We start from the raw sequence: 24,143 nt of genomic DNA on the forward strand, positions 1-24,143 counted from the left end.
CAAACGGCTGCAAAACCTGTTTGCCCAGCACGGGGACATTGAGTTCTATAAGATAAAGTCATGAATACGTATATCTGAATCTTCCATCAAAAGTTACAGCGATTTATATGAAGTTGTTCAAAAACGCTTTATTTCGCCAAGACAATGCGTTTCTCACTGTTACATGCATTTGAATGGGAAACTCGCCTGAGACAAAGTATAGGTTTTCATTATGTGAATAATTTTAAAATCTTAGCTCAAACGGCTGCAAAACCTGTTTGCCCAGCACGGGGATATTGAGTTCTATAAGATAAAGCCATAAACATGTTTGTCTGAGTCTTCTATCAAAAGTTACAGCGATTTATATGAAGTTGTTCAAAAACGCTTTATTTCGCCAAGACAATGCGTTTCTCACTGTTACATGCATTTGAATGGGAAACTCGCCTGAAACAAAGTATAGGTTTTCATTATGTGAATAATTTTAAAATCTTAGCTCAAACGGCTGCAAAACCTGTTTGCCCAGCACGGGGATATTGAGTTCTATAAGATAAATTCATGAATACATATATCTGAATCTTCTATCAAAAGTTACAGCTATTTATATGAAGTTGTACAAAAACGCTTTATTTTGCCAAGACAATGCGTTTCTCACTGTTACATGCATTTGAATGGGAAACTCGCCTGAAACAAAGTATAGGTTTTCATTATGTGAATAATTTTAAAATCTTAGCTCAAACGGCTGCAAAACCTGTTTGCCCAGCACGGGGACATTGAGTTCTATAAGATAAAGCCATAAACATGTTTGTCTGAGTCTTCTATCAAAAGTTACAGCGATTTATATGAAGTTGTTCAAAAACGCTTTATTTCGCCAAGACAATGCGTTTCTCACTGTTACATGCATTTGAATGGGAAACTCGCCTGAAACAAAGTATAGGTTTTCATTATGTGAATAATTTTAAAATCTTAGCTCAAACGGCTGCAAAACCTGTTTGCCCAGCACGGGGACATTGAGTTCTATAAGATAAAGTCATGAATACGTATATCTGAATCTTCCATCAAAAGTTACAGCGATTTATATGAAGTTGTTCAAAAACGCTTTATTTCGCCAAGACAATGCGTTTCTCACTGTTACATGCATTTGAATGGGAAACTCGCCTGAAACAAAGTATAGGTTTTCATTATGTGAATAATTTTAAAATCTTAGCTCAAACGGCTGCAAAACCTGTTTGCCCAGCACGGGGACATTGAGTTCTATAAGATAAAGCCATAAACATGTTTGTCTGAGTCTTCTATCAAAAGTTACAGCGATTTATATGAAGTTGTTCAAAAACGCTTTATTTCGCCAAGACAATGCGTTTCTCACTGTTACATGCATTTGAATGGGAAACTCGCCTGAAACAAAGTATAGGTTTTCATTATGTGAATAATTTTAAAATCTTAGCTCAAATGGCTGCAAAACCTGTTTGCCCAGCACGGGGACATTGAGTTCTATAAGATAAAGCCATAAACATGTTTGTCTGAGTCTTCTATCAAAAGTTACAGCGATTTATATGAAGTTGTTCAAAAACGCTTTATTTCGCCAAGACAATGCGTTTCTCACTGTTACATGCATTTGAATGGGAAACTCGCCTGAAACAAAGTATAGGTTTTCATTATGTGAATAATTTTAAAATCTTAGCTCAAACGGCTGCAAAACCTGTTTGCCCAGCACGGGGACATTGAGTTCTATAAGATAAAGTCATGAATACGTATATCTGAATCTTCTATCAAAAGTTACAGCTATTTATATGAAGTTGTTCAAAAACGCTTTATTTCGCCAAGACAATGCGTTTCTCACTGTTACATGCATTTGAATGGGAAACTCGCCTGAAACAAAGTATAGGTTTTCATTATGTGAATAATTTTAAAATCTTAGCTCAAACGGCTGCAAAACCTGTTCTGTTTGCCCAGCACGGGGATATTGAGTTCTATAAGATAAAGCCATAAACATGTTTGTCTGAGTCTTCTATCAAAAGTTACAGCGATTTATATGAAGTTGTTCAAAAACGCTTTATTTCGCCAAGACAATGCGTTTCTCACTGTTACATGCATTTGAATGGGAAACTCGCCTGAAACAAAGTATAGGTTTTCATTATGTGAATAATTTTAAAATCTTAGCTCAAACGGCTGCAAAACCTGTTCTGTTTGCCCAGCACGGGGATATTGAGTTCTATAAGATAAAGCCATAAACATGTTTGTCTGAGTCTTCTATCAAAAGTTACAGCGATTTATATGAAGTTGTTCAAAAACGCTTTATTTCGCCAAGACAATGCGTTTCTCACTGTTACATGCATTTGAATGGGAAACTCGCCTGAAACAAAGTATAGGTTTTCATTATGTGAATAATTTTTAAATCTTAACTCAAACGGCTGCAAAACCTGTTCTGTTTGCCCAGCACGGGGATATGGAGTTCTATAAGATAAAGCCATAAACATGTTTGTCTGAGTCTTCTATCAAAAGTTACAGCGATTTATATGAAGTTGTTCAAAAACGCTTTATTTCGCCAAGACAATGCGTTTCTCACTGTTACATGCATTTGAATGGGAAACTCGCCTGAAACAAAGTATAGGTTTTCATTATGTGAATAATTTTAAAATCTTAGCTCAAACGGCTGCAAAACCTGTTTGCCCAGCACGGGGATATTGAGTTCTATAAGATAAATTCATGAATACATATATCTGAATCTTCTATCAAAAGTTACAGCTATTTATATGAAGTTGTACAAAAACGCTTTATTTTGCCAAGACAATGCGTTTCTCACTGTTACATGCATTTGAATGGGAAACTCGCCTGAAACAAAGTATAGGTTTTCATTATGTGAATAATTTTAAAATCTTAGCTCAAACGGCTGCAAAACCTGTTTGCCCAGCACGGGGATATTGAGTTCTATAAGATAAATTCATGAATACATATATCTGAATCTTCTATCAAAAGTTACAGCTATTTATATGAAGTTGTACAAAAACGCTTTATTTTGCCAAGACAATGCGTTTCTCACTGTTACATGCATTTGAATGGGAAACTCGCCTGAAACAAAGTATAGGTTTTCATTATGTGAATAATTTTAAAATCTTAGCTCAAACGGCTGCAAAACCTGTTTGCCCAGCACGGGGACATTGAGTTCTATAAGATAAAGCCATAAACATGTTTGTCTGAGTCTTCTATCAAAAGTTACAGCGATTTATATGAAGTTGTTCAAAAACGCTTTATTTCGCCAAGACAATGCGTTTCTCACTGTTACATGCATTTGAATGGGAAACTCGCCTGAAACAAAGTATAGGTTTTCATTATGTGAATAATTTTAAAATCTTAGCTCAAACGGCTGCAAAACCTGTTTGCCCAGCACGGGGATATTGAGTTCTATAAGATAAAGCCATAAGCATGTTTGTCTGAGTCTTCTATCAAAAGTTACAGCGATTTATATGAAGTTGTTCAAAAACGCTTTATTTCGCCAAGACAATGCGTTTCTCACTGTTACATGCATTTGAATGGGAAACTCGCCTGAAACAAAGTATAGGTTTTCATTATGTGAATAATTTTAAAATCTTAGCTCAAACGGCTGCAAAACCTGTTTGCCCAGCACGGGGACATTGAGTTCTATAAGATAAAGCCATAAACATGTTTGTCTGAGTCTTCTATCAAAAGTTACAGCGATTTATATGAAGTTGTTCAAAAACGCTTTATTTCGCCAAGACAATGCGTTTCTCACTGTTACATGCATTTGAATGGGAAACTCGCCTGAAACAAAGTATAGGTTTTCATTATGTGAATAATTTTAAAATCTTAGCTCAAACGGCTGCAAAACCTGTTTGCCCAGCACGGGGACATTGAGTTCTATAAGATAAAGTCATGAATACGTATATCTGAATCTTCCATCAAAAGTTACAGCGATTTATATGAAGTTGTTCAAAAACGCTTTATTTCGCCAAGACAATGCGTTTCTCACTGTTACATGCATTTGAATGGGAAACTCGCCTGAGACAAAGTATAGGTTTTCATTATGTGAATAATTTTAAAATCTTAGCTCAAACGGCTGCAAAACCTGTTTGCCCAGCACGGGGACATTGAGTTCTATAAGATAAAGTCATGAATACGTATATCTGAATCTTCCATCAAAAGTTACAGCGATTTATATGAAGTTGTTCAAAAACGCTTTATTTCGCCAAGACAATGCGTTTCTCACTGTTACATGCATTTGAATGGGAAACTCGCCTGAAACAAAGTATAGGTTTTCATTATGTGAATAATTTTAAAATCTTAGCTCAAACGGCTGCAAAACCTGTTTGCCCAGCACGGGGACATTGAGTTCTATAAGATAAAGTCATGAATACGTATATCTGAATCTTCTATCAAAAGTTACAGCTATTTATATGAAGTTGTTCAAAAACGCTTTATTTCGCCAAGACAATGCGTTTCTCACTGTTACATGCATTTGAATGGGAAACTCGCCTGAAACAAAGTATAGGTTTTCATTATGTGAATAATTTTAAAATCTTAGCTCAAACGGCTGCAAAACCTGTTCTGTTTGCCCAGCACGGGGATATTGAGTTCTATAAGATAAAGCCATAAACATGTTTGTCTGAGTCTTCTATCAAAAGTTACAGCGATTTATATGAAGTTGTTCAAAAACGCTTTATTTCGCCAAGACAATGCGTTTCTCACTGTTACATGCATTTGAATGGGAAACTCGCCTGAAACAAAGTATAGGTTTTCATTATGTGAATAATTTTAAAATCTTAGCTCAAACGGCTGCAAAACCTGTTCTGTTTGCCCAGCACGGGGATATTGAGTTCTATAAGATAAAGCCATAAACATGTTTGTCTGAGTCTTCTATCAAAAGTTACAGCGATTTATATGAAGTTGTTCAAAAACGCTTTATTTCGCCAAGACAATGCGTTTCTCACTGTTACATGCATTTGAATGGGAAACTCGCCTGAAACAAAGTATAGGTTTTCATTATGTGAATAATTTTTAAATCTTAACTCAAACGGCTGCAAAACCTGTTCTGTTTGCCCAGCACGGGGATATGGAGTTCTATAAGATAAAGCCATAAACATGTTTGTCTGAGTCTTCTATCAAAAGTTACAGCGATTTATATGAAGTTGTTCAAAAACGCTTTATTTCGCCAAGACAATGCGTTTCTCACTGTTACATGCATTTGAATGGGAAACTCGCCTGAAACAAAGTATAGGTTTTCATTATGTGAATAATTTTAAAATCTTAGCTCAAACGGCTGCAAAACCTGTTTGCCCAGCACGGGGATATTGAGTTCTATAAGATAAATTCATGAATACATATATCTGAATCTTCTATCAAAAGTTACAGCTATTTATATGAAGTTGTACAAAAACGCTTTATTTTGCCAAGACAATGCGTTTCTCACTGTTACATGCATTTGAATGGGAAACTCGCCTGAAACAAAGTATAGGTTTTCATTATGTGAATAATTTTAAAATCTTAGCTCAAACGGCTGCAAAACCTGTTTGCCCAGCACGGGGATATTGAGTTCTATAAGATAAATTCATGAATACATATATCTGAATCTTCTATCAAAAGTTACAGCTATTTATATGAAGTTGTACAAAAACGCTTTATTTTGCCAAGACAATGCGTTTCTCACTGTTACATGCATTTGAATGGGAAACTCGCCTGAAACAAAGTATAGGTTTTCATTATGTGAATAATTTTAAAATCTTAGCTCAAACGGCTGCAAAACCTGTTTGCCCAGCACGGGGACATTGAGTTCTATAAGATAAAGCCATAAACATGTTTGTCTGAGTCTTCTATCAAAAGTTACAGCGATTTATATGAAGTTGTTCAAAAACGCTTTATTTCGCCAAGACAATGCGTTTCTCACTGTTACATGCATTTGAATGGGAAACTCGCCTGAAACAAAGTATAGGTTTTCATTATGTGAATAATTTTAAAATCTTAGCTCAAACGGCTGCAAAACCTGTTTGCCCAGCACGGGGATATTGAGTTCTATAAGATAAAGTCATGAATACGTATATCTGAATCTTCCATCAAAAGTTACAGCGATTTATATGAAGTTGTTCAAAAACGCTTTATTTCGCCAAGACAATGCGTTTCTCACTGTTACATGCATTTGAATGGGAAACTCGCCTGAAACAAAGTATAGGTTTTCATTATGTGAATAATTTTAAAATCTTAGCTCAAACGGCTGCAAAACCTGTTTGCCCAGCACGGGGATATTGAGTTCTATAAGATAAAGCCATAAGCATGTTTGTCTGAGTCTTCTATCAAAAGTTACAGCGATTTATATGAAGTTGTTCAAAAACGCTTTATTTCGCCAAGACAATGCGTTTCTCACTGTTACATGCATTTGAATGGGAAACTCGCCTGAAACAAAGTATAGGTTTTCATTATGTGAATAATTTTAAAATCTTAGCTCAAACGGCTGCAAAACCTGTTTGCCCAGCACGGGGACATTGAGTTCTATAAGATAAAGCCATAAACATGTTTGTCTGAGTCTTCTATCAAAAGTTACAGCGATTTATATGAAGTTGTTCAAAAACGCTTTATTTCGCCAAGACAATGCGTTTCTCACTGTTACATGCATTTGAATGGGAAACTCGCCTGAAACAAAGTATAGGTTTTCATTATGTGAATAATTTTAAAATCTTAGCTCAAACGGCTGCAAAACCTGTTTGCCCAGCACGGGGACATTGAGTTCTATAAGATAAAGTCATGAATACGTATATCTGAATCTTCCATCAAAAGTTACAGCGATTTATATGAAGTTGTTCAAAAACGCTTTATTTCGCCAAGACAATGCGTTTCTCACTGTTACATGCATTTGAATGGGAAACTCGCCTGAGACAAAGTATAGGTTTTCATTATGTGAATAATTTTAAAATCTTAGCTCAAACGGCTGCAAAACCTGTTTGCCCAGCACGGGGATATTGAGTTCTATAAGATAAAGCCATAAACATGTTTGTCTGAGTCTTCTATCAAAAGTTACAGCGATTTATATGAAGTTGTTCAAAAACGCTTTATTTCGCCAAGACAATGCGTTTCTCACTGTTACATGCATTTGAATGGGAAACTCGCCTGAAACAAAGTATAGGTTTTCATTATGTGAATAATTTTAAAATCTTAGCTCAAACGGCTGCAAAACCTGTTTGCCCAGCACGGGGACATTGAGTTCTATAAGATAAAGTCATGAATACGTATATCTGAATCTTCCATCAAAAGTTACAGCGATTTATATGAAGTTGTTCAAAAACGCTTTATTTCGCCAAGACAATGCGTTTCTCACTGTTACATGCATTTGAATGGGAAACTCGCCTGAAACAAAGTATAGGTTTTCATTATGTGAATAATTTTAAAATCTTAGCTCAAACGGCTGCAAAACCTGTTTGCCCAGCACGGGGACATTGAGTTCTATAAGATAAAGCCATAAACATGTTTGTCTGAGTCTTCTATCAAAAGTTACAGCGATTTATATGAAGTTGTTCAAAAACGCTTTATTTCGCCAAGACAATGCGTTTCTCACTGTTACATGCATTTGAATGGGAAACTCGCCTGAAACAAAGTATAGGTTTTCATTATGTGAATAATTTTAAAATCTTAGCTCAAACGGCTGCAAAACCTGTTTGCCCAGCACGGGGATATTGAGTTCTATAAGATAAAGTCATGAATACGTATATCTGAATCTTCCATCAAAAGTTACAGCGATTTATATGAAGTTGTTCAAAAACGCTTTATTTCGCCAAGACAATGCGTTTCTCACTGTTACATGCATTTGAATGGGAAACTCGCCTGAAACAAAGTATAGGTTTTCATTATGTGAATAATTTTAAAATCTTAGCTCAAACGGCTGCAAAACCTGTTTGCCCAGCACGGGGACATTGAGTTCTATAAGATAAAGCCATAAACATGTTTGTCTGAGTCTTCTATCAAAAGTTACAGCGATTTATATGAAGTTGTTCAAAAACGCTTTATTTCGCCAAGACAATGCGTTTCTCACTGTTACATGCATTTGAATGGGAAACTCGCCTGAAACAAAGTATAGGTTTTCATTATGTGAATAATTTTAAAATCTTAGCTCAAACGGCTGCAAAACCTGTTTGCCCAGCACGGGGATATTGAGTTCTATAAGATAAAGCCATAAGCATGTTTGTCTGAGTCTTCTATCAAAAGTTACAGCGATTTATATGAAGTTGTTCAAAAACGCTTTATTTCGCCAAGACAATGCGTTTCTCACTGTTACATGCATTTGAATGGGAAACTCGCCTGAAACAAAGTATAGGTTTTCATTATGTGAATAATTTTAAAATCTTAGCTCAAACGGCTGCAAAACCTGTTTGCCCAGCACGGGGACATTGAGTTCTATAAGATAAAGCCATAAACATGTTTGTCTGAGTCTTCTATCAAAAGTTACAGCGATTTATATGAAGTTGTTCAAAAACGCTTTATTTCGCCAAGACAATGCGTTTCTCACTGTTACATGCATTTGAATGGGAAACTCGCCTGAAACAAAGTATAGGTTTTCATTATGTGAATAATTTTAAAATCTTAGCTCAAACGGCTGCAAAACCTGTTTGCCCAGCACGGGGACATTGAGTTCTATAAGATAAAGTCATGAATACGTATATCTGAATCTTCCATCAAAAGTTACAGCGATTTATATGAAGTTGTTCAAAAACGCTTTATTTCGCCAAGACAATGCGTTTCTCACTGTTACATGCATTTGAATGGGAAACTCGCCTGAGACAAAGTATAGGTTTTCATTATGTGAATAATTTTAAAATCTTAGCTCAAACGGCTGCAAAACCTGTTTGCCCAGCACGGGGATATTGAGTTCTATAAGATAAAGCCATAAACATGTTTGTCTGAGTCTTCTATCAAAAGTTACAGCGATTTATATGAAGTTGTTCAAAAACGCTTTATTTCGCCAAGACAATGCGTTTCTCACTGTTACATGCATTTGAATGGGAAACTCGCCTGAAACAAAGTATAGGTTTTCATTATGTGAATAATTTTAAAATCTTAGCTCAAACGGCTGCAAAACCTGTTTGCCCAGCACGGGGATATTGAGTTCTATAAGATAAATTCATGAATACATATATCTGAATCTTCTATCAAAAGTTACAGCTATTTATATGAAGTTGTACAAAAACGCTTTATTTTGCCAAGACAATGCGTTTCTCACTGTTACATGCATTTGAATGGGAAACTCGCCTGAAACAAAGTATAGGTTTTCATTATGTGAATAATTTTAAAATCTTAGCTCAAACGGCTGCAAAACCTGTTTGCCCAGCACGGGGACATTGAGTTCTATAAGATAAAGCCATAAACATGTTTGTCTGAGTCTTCTATCAAAAGTTACAGCGATTTATATGAAGTTGTTCAAAAACGCTTTATTTCGCCAAGACAATGCGTTTCTCACTGTTACATGCATTTGAATGGGAAACTCGCCTGAAACAAAGTATAGGTTTTCATTATGTGAATAATTTTAAAATCTTAGCTCAAACGGCTGCAAAACCTGTTTGCCCAGCACGGGGACATTGAGTTCTATAAGATAAAGTCATGAATACGTATATCTGAATCTTCCATCAAAAGTTACAGCGATTTATATGAAGTTGTTCAAAAACGCTTTATTTCGCCAAGACAATGCGTTTCTCACTGTTACATGCATTTGAATGGGAAACTCGCCTGAAACAAAGTATAGGTTTTCATTATGTGAATAATTTTAAAATCTTAGCTCAAACGGCTGCAAAACCTGTTTGCCCAGCACGGGGACATTGAGTTCTATAAGATAAAGCCATAAACATGTTTGTCTGAGTCTTCTATCAAAAGTTACAGCGATTTATATGAAGTTGTTCAAAAACGCTTTATTTCGCCAAGACAATGCGTTTCTCACTGTTACATGCATTTGAATGGGAAACTCGCCTGAAACAAAGTATAGGTTTTCATTATGTGAATAATTTTAAAATCTTAGCTCAAACGGCTGCAAAACCTGTTTGCCCAGCACGGGGATATTGAGTTCTATAAGATAAAGTCATGAATACGTATATCTGAATCTTCCATCAAAAGTTACAGCGATTTATATGAAGTTGTTCAAAAACGCTTTATTTCGCCAAGACAATGCGTTTCTCACTGTTACATGCATTTGAATGGGAAACTCGCCTGAAACAAAGTATAGGTTTTCATTATGTGAATAATTTTAAAATCTTAGCTCAAACGGCTGCAAAACCTGTTTGCCCAGCACGGGGACATTGAGTTCTATAAGATAAAGCCATAAACATGTTTGTCTGAGTCTTCTATCAAAAGTTACAGCGATTTATATGAAGTTGTTCAAAAACGCTTTATTTCGCCAAGACAATGCGTTTCTCACTGTTACATGCATTTGAATGGGAAACTCGCCTGAAACAAAGTATAGGTTTTCATTATGTGAATAATTTTAAAATCTTAGCTCAAACGGCTGCAAAACCTGTTTGCCCAGCACGGGGATATTGAGTTCTATAAGATAAAGCCATAAGCATGTTTGTCTGAGTCTTCTATCAAAAGTTACAGCGATTTATATGAAGTTGTTCAAAAACGCTTTATTTCGCCAAGACAATGCGTTTCTCACTGTTACATGCATTTGAATGGGAAACTCGCCTGAAACAAAGTATAGGTTTTCATTATGTGAATAATTTTAAAATCTTAGCTCAAACGGCTGCAAAACCTGTTCTGTTTGCCCAGCACGGGGATATGGAGTTCTATAAGATAAAGCCATAAACATGTTTGTCTGAGTCTTCTATCAAAAGTTACAGCGATTTATATGAAGTTGTTCAAAAACGCTTTATTTCGCCAAGACAATGCGTTTCTCACTGTTACATGCATTTGAATGGGAAACTCGCCTGAAACAAAGTATAGGTTTTCATTATGTGAATAATTTTAAAATCTTAGCTCAAACGGCTGCAAAACCTGTTTGCCCAGCACGGGGACATTGAGTTCTATAAGATAAAGCCATAAACATGTTTGTCTGAGTCTTCTATCAAAAGTTACAGCGATTTATATGAAGTTGTTCAAAAACGCTTTATTTCGCCAAGACAATGCGTTTCTCACTGTTACATGCATTTGAATGGGAAACTCGCCTGAAACAAAGTATAGGTTTTCATTATGTGAATAATTTTAAAATCTTAGCTCAAACGGCTGCAAAACCTGTTTGCCCAGCACGGGGATATTGAGTTCTATAAGATAAAGCCATAAGCATGTTTGTCTGAGTCTTCTATCAAAAGTTACAGCGATTTATATGAAGTTGTTCAAAAACGCTTTATTTCGCCAAGACAATGCGTTTCTCACTGTTACATGCATTTGAATGGGAAACTCGCCTGAAACAAAGTATAGGTTTTCATTATGTGAATAATTTTAAAATCTTAGCTCAAACGGCTGCAAAACCTGTTTGCCCAGCACGGGGACATTGAGTTCTATAAGATAAAGCCATAAACATGTTTGTCTGAGTCTTCTATCAAAAGTTACAGCGATTTATATGAAGTTGTTCAAAAACGCTTTATTTCGCCAAGACAATGCGTTTCTCACTGTTACATGCATTTGAATGGGAAACTCGCCTGAAACAAAGTATAGGTTTTCATTATGTGAATAATTTTAAAATCTTAGCTCAAACGGCTGCAAAACCTGTTTGCCCAGCACGGGGACATTGAGTTCTATAAGATAAAGTCATGAATACGTATATCTGAATCTTCCATCAAAAGTTACAGCGATTTATATGAAGTTGTTCAAAAACGCTTTATTTCGCCAAGACAATGCGTTTCTCACTGTTACATGCATTTGAATGGGAAACTCGCCTGAGACAAAGTATAGGTTTTCATTATGTGAATAATTTTAAAATCTTAGCTCAAACGGCTGCAAAACCTGTTTGCCCAGCACGGGGATATTGAGTTCTATAAGATAAAGCCATAAACATGTTTGTCTGAGTCTTCTATCAAAAGTTACAGCGATTTATATGAAGTTGTTCAAAAACGCTTTATTTCGCCAAGACAATGCGTTTCTCACTGTTACATGCATTTGAATGGGAAACTCGCCTGAAACAAAGTATAGGTTTTCATTATGTGAATAATTTTAAAATCTTAGCTCAAACGGCTGCAAAACCTGTTTGCCCAGCACGGGGATATTGAGTTCTATAAGATAAATTCATGAATACATATATCTGAATCTTCTATCAAAAGTTACAGCTATTTATATGAAGTTGTACAAAAACGCTTTATTTTGCCAAGACAATGCGTTTCTCACTGTTACATGCATTTGAATGGGAAACTCGCCTGAAACAAAGTATAGGTTTTCATTATGTGAATAATTTTAAAATCTTAGCTCAAACGGCTGCAAAACCTGTTTGCCCAGCACGGGGACATTGAGTTCTATAAGATAAAGCCATAAACATGTTTGTCTGAGTCTTCTATCAAAAGTTACAGCGATTTATATGAAGTTGTTCAAAAACGCTTTATTTCGCCAAGACAATGCGTTTCTCACTGTTACATGCATTTGAATGGGAAACTCGCCTGAAACAAAGTATAGGTTTTCATTATGTGAATAATTTTAAAATCTTAGCTCAAACGGCTGCAAAACCTGTTTGCCCAGCACGGGGACATTGAGTTCTATAAGATAAAGTCATGAATACGTATATCTGAATCTTCCATCAAAAGTTACAGCGATTTATATGAAGTTGTTCAAAAACGCTTTATTTCGCCAAGACAATGCGTTTCTCACTGTTACATGCATTTGAATGGGAAACTCGCCTGAAACAAAGTATAGGTTTTCATTATGTGAATAATTTTAAAATCTTAGCTCAAACGGCTGCAAAACCTGTTTGCCCAGCACGGGGACATTGAGTTCTATAAGATAAAGCCATAAACATGTTTGTCTGAGTCTTCTATCAAAAGTTACAGCGATTTATATGAAGTTGTTCAAAAACGCTTTATTTCGCCAAGACAATGCGTTTCTCACTGTTACATGCATTTGAATGGGAAACTCGCCTGAAACAAAGTATAGGTTTTCATTATGTGAATAATTTTAAAATCTTAGCTCAAATGGCTGCAAAACCTGTTTGCCCAGCACGGGGACATTGAGTTCTATAAGATAAAGCCATAAACATGTTTGTCTGAGTCTTCTATCAAAAGTTACAGCGATTTATATGAAGTTGTTCAAAAACGCTTTATTTCGCCAAGACAATGCGTTTCTCACTGTTACATGCATTTGAATGGGAAACTCGCCTGAAACAAAGTATAGGTTTTCATTATGTGAATAATTTTAAAATCTTAGCTCAAACGGCTGCAAAACCTGTTTGCCCAGCACGGGGATATTGAGTTCTATAAGATAAAGCCATAAACATGTTTGTCTGAGTCTTCTATCAAAAGTTACAGCGATTTATATGAAGTTGTACAAAAACGCTTTATTTCGCCAAGACAATGCGTTTCTCACTGTTACATGCATTTGAATGGGAAACTCGCCTGAGACAAAGTATAGGTTTTCATTATGTGAATAATTTTAAAATCTTAGCTCAAACGGCTGCAAAACCTGTTTGCCCAGCACGGGGACATTGAGTTCTATAAGATAAAGCCATAAACATGTTTGTCTGAGTCTTCTATCAAAAGTTACAGCGATTTATATGAAGTTGTTCAAAAACGCTTTATTTCGCCAAGACAATGCGTTTCTCACTGTTACATGCATTTGAATGGGAAACTCGCCTGAAACAAAGTATAGGTTTTCATTATGTGAATAATTTTAAAATCTTAGCTCAAACGGCTGCAAAACCTGTTTGCCCAGCACGGGGATATTGAGTTCTATAAGATAAAGTCATAAACATGTTTGTCTGAGTCTTCTATCAAAAGTTACAGCGATTTATATGAAGTTGTTCAAAAACGCTTTATTTCGCCAAGACAATGCGTTTCTCACTGTTACATGCATTTGAATGGGAAACTCGCCTGAAACAAAGTATAGGTTTTCATTATGTGAATAATTTTAAAATCTTAGCTCAAACGGCTGCAAAACCTGTTTGCCCAGCACGGGGATATTGAGTTCTATAAGATAAAGCCATAAACATGTTTGTCTGAGTCTTCTATCAAAAGTTACAGCTATTTATATGAAGTTGTACAAAAACGCTTTATTTCGCCAAGACAATGCGTTTCTCACTGTTACATGCATTTGAATGGGAAACTCGCCTGAGACAAAGTATAGGTTTTCATTATGTGAATAATTTTTAAATCTTAGCTCAAACGGCTGCAAAACCTGTTCTGTTTGCCCAGCACGGGGATATTGAGTTCTATAAGATAAAGCCATAAACATGTTTGTCTGAGTCTTCTATCAAAAGTTACAGCGATTTATATGAAGTTGTTCAAAAACGCTTTATTTCGCCAAGACAATGCGTTTCTCACTGTTACATGCATTTGAATGGGAAACTCGCCTGAAACAAAGTATAGGTTTTCATTATGTGAATAATTTTAAAATCTTAGCTCAAACGGCTGCAAAACCTGTTCTGTTTGCCCAGCACGGGGATATTGAGTTCTATAAGATAAAGCCATAAACATGTTTGTCTGAGTCTTCTATCAAAAGTTACAGCGATTTATATGAAGTTGTTCAAAAACGCTTTATTTCGCCAAGACAATGCGTTTCTCACTGTTACATGCATTTGAATGGGAAACTCGCCTGAAACAAAGTATAGGTTTTCATTATGTGAATAATTTTAAAATCTTAGCTCAAACGGCTGCAAAACCTGTTTGCCCAGCACGGGGATATTGAGTTCTATAAGATAAAGTCATGAATACGTATATCTGAATCTTCTATCAAAAGTTACAGCGATTTATATGAAGTTGTTCAAAAACGCTTTATTTCGCCAAGACAATGCGTTTCTCACTGTTACATGCATTTGAATGGGAAACTCGCCTGAAACAAAGTATAGGTTTTCATTATGTGAATAATTTTAAAATCTTAGCTCAAACGGCTGCAAAACCTGTTCTGTTTGCCCAGCACGGGGATATTGAGTTCTATAAGATAAAGCCATAAACATGTTTGTCTGAGTCTTCTATCAAAAGTTACAGCGATTTATATGAAGTTGTTCAAAAACGCTTTATTTCGCCAAGACAATGCGTTTCTCACTGTTACATGCATTTGAATGGGAAACTCGCCTGAAACAAAGTATAGGTTTTCATTATGTGAATAATTTTTAAATCTTAACTCAAACGGCTGCAAAACCTGTTCTGTTTGCCCAGCACGGGGATATGGAGTTCTATAAGATAAAGCCATAAACATGTTTGTCTGAGTCTTCTATCAAAAGTTACAGCGATTTATATGAAGTTGTTCAAAAACGCTTTATTTCGCCAAGACAATGCGTTTCTCACTGTTACATGCATTTGAATGGGAAACTCGCCTGAAACAAAGTATAGGTTTTCATTATGTGAATAATTTTAAAATCTTAGCTCAAACGGCTGCAAAACCTGTTTGCCCAGCACGGGGATATTGAGTTCTATAAGATAAATTCATGAATACATATATCTGAATCTTCTATCAAAAGTTACAGCTATTTATATGAAGTTGTACAAAAACGCTTTATTTTGCCAAGACAATGCGTTTCTCACTGTTACATGCATTTGAATGGGAAACTCGCCTGAAACAAAGTATAGGTTTTCATTATGTGAATAATTTTAAAATCTTAGCTCAAACGGCTGCAAAACCTGTTTGCCCAGCACGGGGATATTGAGTTCTATAAGATAAATTCATGAATACATATATCTGAATCTTCTATCAAAAGTTACAGCTATTTATATGAAGTTGTTCAAAAACGCTTTATTTCGCCAAGACAATGCGTTTCTCACTGTTACATGCATTTGAATGGGAAACTCGCCTGAAACAAAGTATAGGTTTTCATTATGTGAATAATTTTAAAATCTTAGCTCAAACGGCTGCAAAACCTGTTTGCCCAGCACGGGGATATTGAGTTCTATAAGATAAATTCATGAATACGTATATCTGAATCTTCTATCAAAAGTTACAGCTATTTATATGAAGTTGTTCAAAAACGCTTTATTTCGCCAAGACAATGCGTTTCTCACTGTTACATGCATTTGAATGGGAAACTCGCCTGAAACAAAGTATAGGTTTTCATTATGTGAATAATTTTAAAATCTTAGCTCAAACGGCTGCAAAACCTGTTCTGTTTGCCCAGCACGGGGATATTGAGTTCTATAAGATAAAGCCATAAACATGTTTGTCTGAGTCTTCTATCAAAAGTTACAGCGATTTATATGAAGTTGTTCAAAAACGCTTTATTTCGCCAAGACAATGCGTTTCTCACTGTTACATGCATTTGAATGGGAAACTCGCCTGAAACAAAGTATAGGTTTTCATTATGTGAATAATTTTAAAATCTTAGCTCAAACGGCTGCAAAACCTGTTCTGTTTGCCCAGCACGGGGATATTGAGTTCTATAAGATAAAGCCATAAACATGTTTGTCTGAGTCTTCTATCAAAAGTTACAGCGATTTATATGAAGTTGTTCAAAAACGCTTTATTTCGCCAAGACAATGCGTTTCTCACTGTTACATGCATTTGAATGGGAAACTCGCCTGAAACAAAGTATAGGTTTTCATTATGTGAATAATTTTTAAATCTTAACTCAAAAGGCTGCAAAACCTGTTCTGTTTGCCCAGCACGGGGATATTGAGTTCTATAAGATAAAGCCATAAACATGTTTGTCTGAGTCTTCTATCAAAAGTTACAGCGATTTATATGAAGTTGTTCAAAAACGCTTTATTTCGCCAAGACAATGCGTTTCTCACTGTTACATGCATTTGAATGGGAAACTCGCCTGAAACAAAGTATAGGTTTTCATTATGTGAATAATTTTAAAATCTTAGCTCAAACGGCTGCAAAACCTGTTTGCCCAGCACGGGGATATTGAGTTCTATAAGATAAATTCATGAATACATATATCTGAATCTTCTATCAAAAGTTACAGCTATTTATATGAAGTTGTACAAAAACGCTTTATTTTGCCAAGACAATGCGTTTCTCACTGTTACATGCATTTGAATGGGAAACTCGCCTGAAACAAAGTATAGGTTTTCATTATGTGAATAATTTTAAAATCTTAGCTCAAACGGCTGCAAAACCTGTTTGCCCAGCACGGGGATATTGAGTTCTATAAGATAAATTCATGAATACATATATCTGAATCTTCTATCAAAAGTTACAGCTATTTATATGAAGTTGTACAAAAACGCTTTATTTTGCCAAGACAATGCGTTTCTCACTGTTACATGCATTTGAATGGGAAACTCGCCTGAAACAAAGTATAGGTTTTCATTATGTGAATAATTTTAAAATCTTAGCTCAAACGGCTGCAAAACCTGTTTGCCCAGCACGGGGACATTGAGTTCTATAAGATAAAGCCATAAACATGTTTGTCTGAGTCTTCTATCAAAAGTTACAGCGATTTATATGAAGTTGTTCAAAAACGCTTTATTTCGCCAAGACAATGCGTTTCTCACTGTTACATGCATTTGAATGGGAAACTCGCCTGAAACAAAGTATAGGTTTTCATTATGTGAATAATTTTAAAATCTTAGCTCAAACGGCTGCAAAACCTGTTTGCCCAGCACGGGGACATTTAGTTCTATAAGATAAAGCCATAAACATGTTTGTCTGAGTCTTCTATCAAAAGTTACAGCGATTTATATGAAGTTGTTCAAAAACGCTTTATTTCGCCAAGACAATGCGTTTCTCACTGTTACATGCATTTGAATGGGAAACTCGCCTGAAACAAAGTATAGGTTTTCATTATGTGAATAATTTTAAAATCTTAGCTCAAACGGCTGCAAAACCTGTTTGCCCAGCACGGGGATATTGAGTTCTATAAGATAAAGTCATGAATACGTATATCTGAATCTTCCATCAAAAGTTACAGCGATTTATATGAAGTTGTTCAAAAACGCTTTATTTCGCCAAGACAATGCGTTTCTCACTGTTACATGCATTTGAATGGGAAACTCGCCTGAAACAAAGTATAGGTTTTCATTATGTGAATAATTTTAAAATCTTAGCTCAAACGGCTGCAAAACCTGTTTGCCCAGCACGGGGACATTGAGTTCTATAAGATAAAGCCATAAACATGTTTGTCTGAGTCTTCTATCAAAAGTTACAGCGATTTATATGAAGTTGTTCAAAAACGCTTTATTTCGCCAAGACAATGCGTTTCTCACTGTTACATGCATTTGAATGGGAAACTCGCCTGAAACAAAGTATAGGTTTTCATTATGTGAATAATTTTAAAATCTTAGCTCAAATGGCTGCAAAACCTGTTTGCCCAGCACGGGGACATTGAGTTCTATAAGATAAAGCCATAAACATGTTTGTCTGAGTCTTCTATCAAAAGTTACAGCGATTTATATGAAGTTGTTCAAAAACGCTTTATTTCGCCAAGACAATGCGTTTCTCACTGTTACATGCATTTGAATGGGAAACTCGCCTGAAACAAAGTATAGGTTTTCATTATGTGAATAATTTTAAAATCTTAGCTCAAACGGCTGCAAAACCTGTTTGCCCAGCACGGGGATATTGAGTTCTATAAGATAAATTCATGAATACATATATCTGAATCTTCTATCAAAAGTTACAGCTATTTATATGAAGTTGTACAAAAACGCTTTATTTTGCCAAGACAATGCGTTTCTCACTGTTACATGCATTTGAATGGGAAACTCGCCTGAAACAAAGTATAGGTTTTCATTATGTGAATAATTTTAAAATCTTAGCTCAAACGGCTGCAAAACCTGTTTGCCCAGCACGGGGATATTGAGTTCTATAAGATAAATTCATGAATACATATATCTGAATCTTCTATCAAAAGTTACAGCTATTTATATGAAGTTGTACAAAAACGCTTTATTTTGCCAAGACAATGCGTTTCTCACTGTTACATGCATTTGAATGGGAAACTCGCCTGAAACAAAGTATAGGTTTTCATTATGTGAATAATTTTAAAATCTTAGCTCAAACGGCTGCAAAACCTGTTTGCCCAGCACGGGGACATTGAGTTCTATAAGATAAAGCCATAAACATGTTTGTCTGAGTCTTCTATCAAAAGTTACAGCGATTTATATGAAGTTGTTCAAAAACGCTTTATTTCGCCAAGACAATGCGTTTCTCACTGTTACATGCATTTGAATGGGAAACTCGCCTGAAACAAAGTATAGGTTTTCATTATGTGAATAATTTTAAAATCTTAGCTCAAACGGCTGCAAAACCTGTTTGCCCAGCACGGGGACATTGAGTTCTATAAGATAAAGTCATGAATACGTATATCTGAATCTTCCATCAAAAGTTACAGCGATTTATATGAAGTTGTTCAAAAACGCTTTATTTCGCCAAGACAATGCGTTTCTCACTGTTACATGCATTTGAATGGGAAACTCGCCTGAAACAAAGTATAGGTTTTCATTATGTGAATAATTTTAAAATCTTAGCTCAAACGGCTGCAAAACCTGTTTGCCCAGCACGGGGACATTGAGTTCTATAAGATAAAGCCATAAACATGTTTGTCTGAGTCTTCTATCAAAAGTTACAGCGATTTATATGAAGTTGTTCAAAAACGCTTTATTTCGCCAAGACAATGCGTTTCTCACTGTTACATGCATTTGAATGGGAAACTCGCCTGAAACAAAGTATAGGTTTTCATTATGTGAATAATTTTAAAATCTTAGCTCAAACGGCTGCAAAACCTGTTTGCCCAGCACGGGGATATTGAGTTCTATAAGATAAAGTCATGAATACGTATATCTGAATCTTCCATCAAAAGTTACAGCGATTTATATGAAGTTGTTCAAAAACGCTTTATTTCGCCAAGACAATGCGTTTCTCACTGTTACATGCATTTGAATGGGAAACTCGCCTGAAACAAAGTATAGGTTTTCATTATGTGAATAATTTTAAAATCTTAGCTCAAACGGCTGCAAAACCTGTTTGCCCAGCACGGGGACATTGAGTTCTATAAGATAAAGCCATAAACATGTTTGTCTGAGTCTTCTATCAAAAGTTACAGCGATTTATATGAAGTTGTTCAAAAACGCTTTATTTCGCCAAGACAATGCGTTTCTCACTGTTACATGCATTTGAATGGGAAACTCGCCTGAAACAAAGTATAGGTTTTCATTATGTGAATAATTTTAAAATCTTAGCTCAAATGGCTGCAAAACCTGTTTGCCCAGCACGGGGACATTGAGTTCTATAAGATAAAGCCATAAACATGTTTGTCTGAGTCTTCTATCAAAAGTTACAGCGATTTATATGAAGTTGTTCAAAAACGCTTTATTTCGCCAAGACAATGCGTTTCTCACTGTTACATGCATTTGAATGGGAAACTCGCCTGAAACAAAGTATAGGTTTTCATTATGTGAATAATTTTAAAATCTTAGCTCAAACGGCTGCAAAACCTGTTTGCCCAGCACGGGGATATTGAGTTCTATAAGATAAAGCCATAAACATGTTTGTCTGAGTCTTCTATCAAAAGTTACAGCGATTTATATGAAGTTGTACAAAAACGCTTTATTTCGCCAAGACAATGCGTTTCTCACTGTTACATGCATTTGAATGGGAAACTCGCCTGAGACAAAGTATAGGTTTTCATTATGTGAATAATTTTAAAATCTTAGCTCAAACGGCTGCAAAACCTGTTTGCCCAGCACGGGGACATTGAGTTCTATAAGATAAAGCCATAAACATGTTTGTCTGAGTCTTCTATCAAAAGTTACAGCGATTTATATGAAGTTGTTCAAAAACGCTTTATTTCGCCAAGACAATGTGTTTCTCACTGTTACATGCATTTGAATGGGAAACTCGCCTGAAACAAAGTATAGGTTTTCATTATGTGAATAATTTTAAAATCTTAGCTCAAACGGCTGCAAAACCTGTTTGCCCAGCACGGGGATATTGAGTTCTATAAGATAAAGTCATAAACATGTTTGTCTGAGTCTTCTATCAAAAGTTACAGCGATTTATATGAAGTTGTTCAAAAACGCTTTATTTCGCCAAGACAATGCGTTTCTCACTGTTACATGCATTTGAATGGGAAACTCGCCTGAAACAAAGTATAGGTTTTCATTATGTGAATAATTTTAAAATCTTAGCTCAAACGGCTGCAAAACCTGTTTGCCCAGCACGGGGATATTGAGTTCTATAAGATAAAGCCATAAACATGTTTGTCTGAGTCTTCTATCAAAAGTTACAGCTATTTATATGAAGTTGTACAAAAACGCTTTATTTCGCCAAGACAATGCGTTTCTCACTGTTACATGCATTTGAATGGGAAACTCGCCTGAGACAAAGTATAGGTTTTCATTATGTGAATAATTTTAAAATCTTAGCTCAAACGGCTGCAAAACCTGTTCTGTTTGCCCAGCACGGGGATATTGAGTTCTATAAGATAAAGCCATAAACATGTTTGTCTGAGTCTTCTATCAAAAGTTACAGCGATTTATATGAAGTTGTTCAAAAACGCTTTATTTCGCCAAGACAATGCGTTTCTCACTGTTACATGCATTTGAATGGGAAACTCGCCTGAAACAAAGTATAGGTTTTCATTATGTGAATAATTTTAAAATCTTAGCTCAAACGGCTGCAAAACCTGTTCTCTTTGCCCAGCACGGGGATATTGAGTTCTATAAGATAAAGCCATAAACATGTTTGTCTGAGTCTTCTATCAAAAGTTACAGCGATTTATATGAAGTTGTACAAAAACGCTTTATTTCGCCAAGACAATGCGTTTCTCACTGTTACATGCATTTGAATGGGAAACTCGCCTGAAACAAAGTATAGGTTTTCATTATGTGAATAATTTTAAAATCTTAGCTCAAACGGCTGCAAAACCTGTTCTGTTTGCCCAGCACGGGGATATTGAGTTCTATAAGATAAAGCCATAAACATGTTTGTCTGAGTCTTCTATCAAAAGTTACAGCGATTTATATGAAGTTGTTCAAAAACGCTTTATTTCGCCAAGACAATGCGTTTCTCACTGTTACATGCATTTGAATGGGAAACTCGCCTGAAACAAAGTATAGGTTTTCATTATGTGAATAATTTTAAAATCTTAGCTCAAACGGCTGCAAAACCTGTTTGCCCAGCACGGGGACATTGAGTTCTATAAGATAAAGTCATGAATACGTATATCTGAATCTTCTATCAAAAGTTACAGCTATTTATATGAAGTTGTTCAAAAACGCTTTATTTCGCCAAGACAATGCGTTTCTCACTGTTACATGCATTTGAATGGGAAACTCGCCTGAAACAAAGTATAGGTTTTCATTATGTGAATAATTTTAAAATCTTAGCTCAAACGGCTGCAAAACCTGTTCTGTTTGCCCAGCACGGGGATATTGAGTTCTATAAGATAAAGCCATAAACATGTTTGTCTGAGTCTTCTATCAAAAGTTACAGCGATTTATATGAAGTTGTTCAAAAACGCTTTATTTCGCCAAGACAATGCGTTTCTCACTGTTACATGCATTTGAATGGGAAACTCGCCTGAAACAAAGTATAGGTTTTCATTATGTGAATAATTTTTAAATCTTAACTCAAACGGCTGCAAAACCTGTTCTGTTTGCCCAGCACGGGGATATGGAGTTCTATAAGATAAAGCCATAAACATGTTTGTCTGAGTCTTCTATCAAAAGTTACAGCGATTTATATGAAGTTGTACAAAAACGCTTTATTTCGCCAAGACAATGCGTTTCTCACTGTTACATGCATTTGAATGGGAAACTCGCCTGAAACAAAGTATAGGTTTTCATTATGTGAATAATTTTAAAATCTTAGCTCAAACGGCTGCAAAACCTGTTCTGTTTGCCCAGCACGGGGATATGGAGTTCTATAAGATAAAGCCATAAACATGTTTGTCTGAGTCTTCTATCAAAAGTTACAGCGATTTATATGAAGTTGTTCAAAAACGCTTTATTTCGCCAAGACAATGCGTTTCTCACTGTTACATGCATTTGAATGGGAAACTCGCCTGAGACAAAGTATAGGTTTTCATTATGTGAATAATTTTAAAATCTTAGCTCAAACGGCTGCAAAACCTGTTTGCCCAGCACGGGGATATTGAGTTCTATAAGATAAAGTCATGAATACGTATATCTGAATCTTCTATCAAAAGTTACAGCTATTTATATGAAGTTGTACAAAAACGCTTTATTTCGCCAAGACAATGCGTTTCTCACTGTTACATGCATTTGAATGGGAAACTCGCCTGAAACAAAGTATAGGTTTTCATTATGTGAATAATTTTAAAATCTTAGCTCAAACGGCTGCAAAACCTGTTCTGTTTGCCCAGCACGGGGATATTGAGTTCTATAAGATAAAGCCATAAACATGTTTGTCTGAGTCTTCTATCAAAAGTTACAGCGATTTATATGAAGTTGTTCAAAAACGCTTTATTTCGCCAAGACAATGCGTTTCTCACTGTTACATGCATTTGAATGGGAAACTCGCCTGAAACAAAGTATAGGTTTTCATTATGTGAATAATTTTAAAATCTTAGCTCAAACGGCTGCAAAACCTGTTTGCCCAGTACGGGGACATTGAGTTCTATAAGATAAAGTCATGAATACGTATATCTGAATCTTCTATCAAAAGTTACAGCTATTTATATGAAGTTGTACAAAAACGCTTTATTTCGCCAAGACAATGCGTTTCTCACTGTTACATGCATTTGAATGGGAAACTCGCCTGAAACAAAGTATAGGTTTTCATTATGTGAATAATTTTAAAATCTTAGCTCAAACGGCTGCAAAACCTGTTCTGTTTGCCCAGCACGGGGATATTGAGTTCTATAAGATAAAGCCATAAACATGTTTGTCTGAGTCTTCTATCAAAAGTTACAGCGATTTATATGAAGTTGTTCAAAAACGCTTTATTTCGCCAAGACAATGCGTTTCTCACTGTTACATGCATTTGAATGGGAAACTCGCCTGAAACAAAGTATAGGTTTTCATTATGTGAATAATTTTAAAATCTTAGCTCAAACGGCTGCAAAACCTGTTCTGTTTGCCCAGCACGGGGATATTGAGTTCTATAAGATAAAGCCATAAACATGTTTGTCTGAGTCTTCTATCAAA

This window comes from Rhamphochromis sp. 'chilingali', assembly GCF_963969265.1.
Source record: "Rhamphochromis sp. 'chilingali' genome assembly, chromosome: 18".
Classification (NCBI taxonomy): Eukaryota; Metazoa; Chordata; class Actinopteri; order Cichliformes; family Cichlidae; genus Rhamphochromis; species Rhamphochromis sp. 'chilingali'.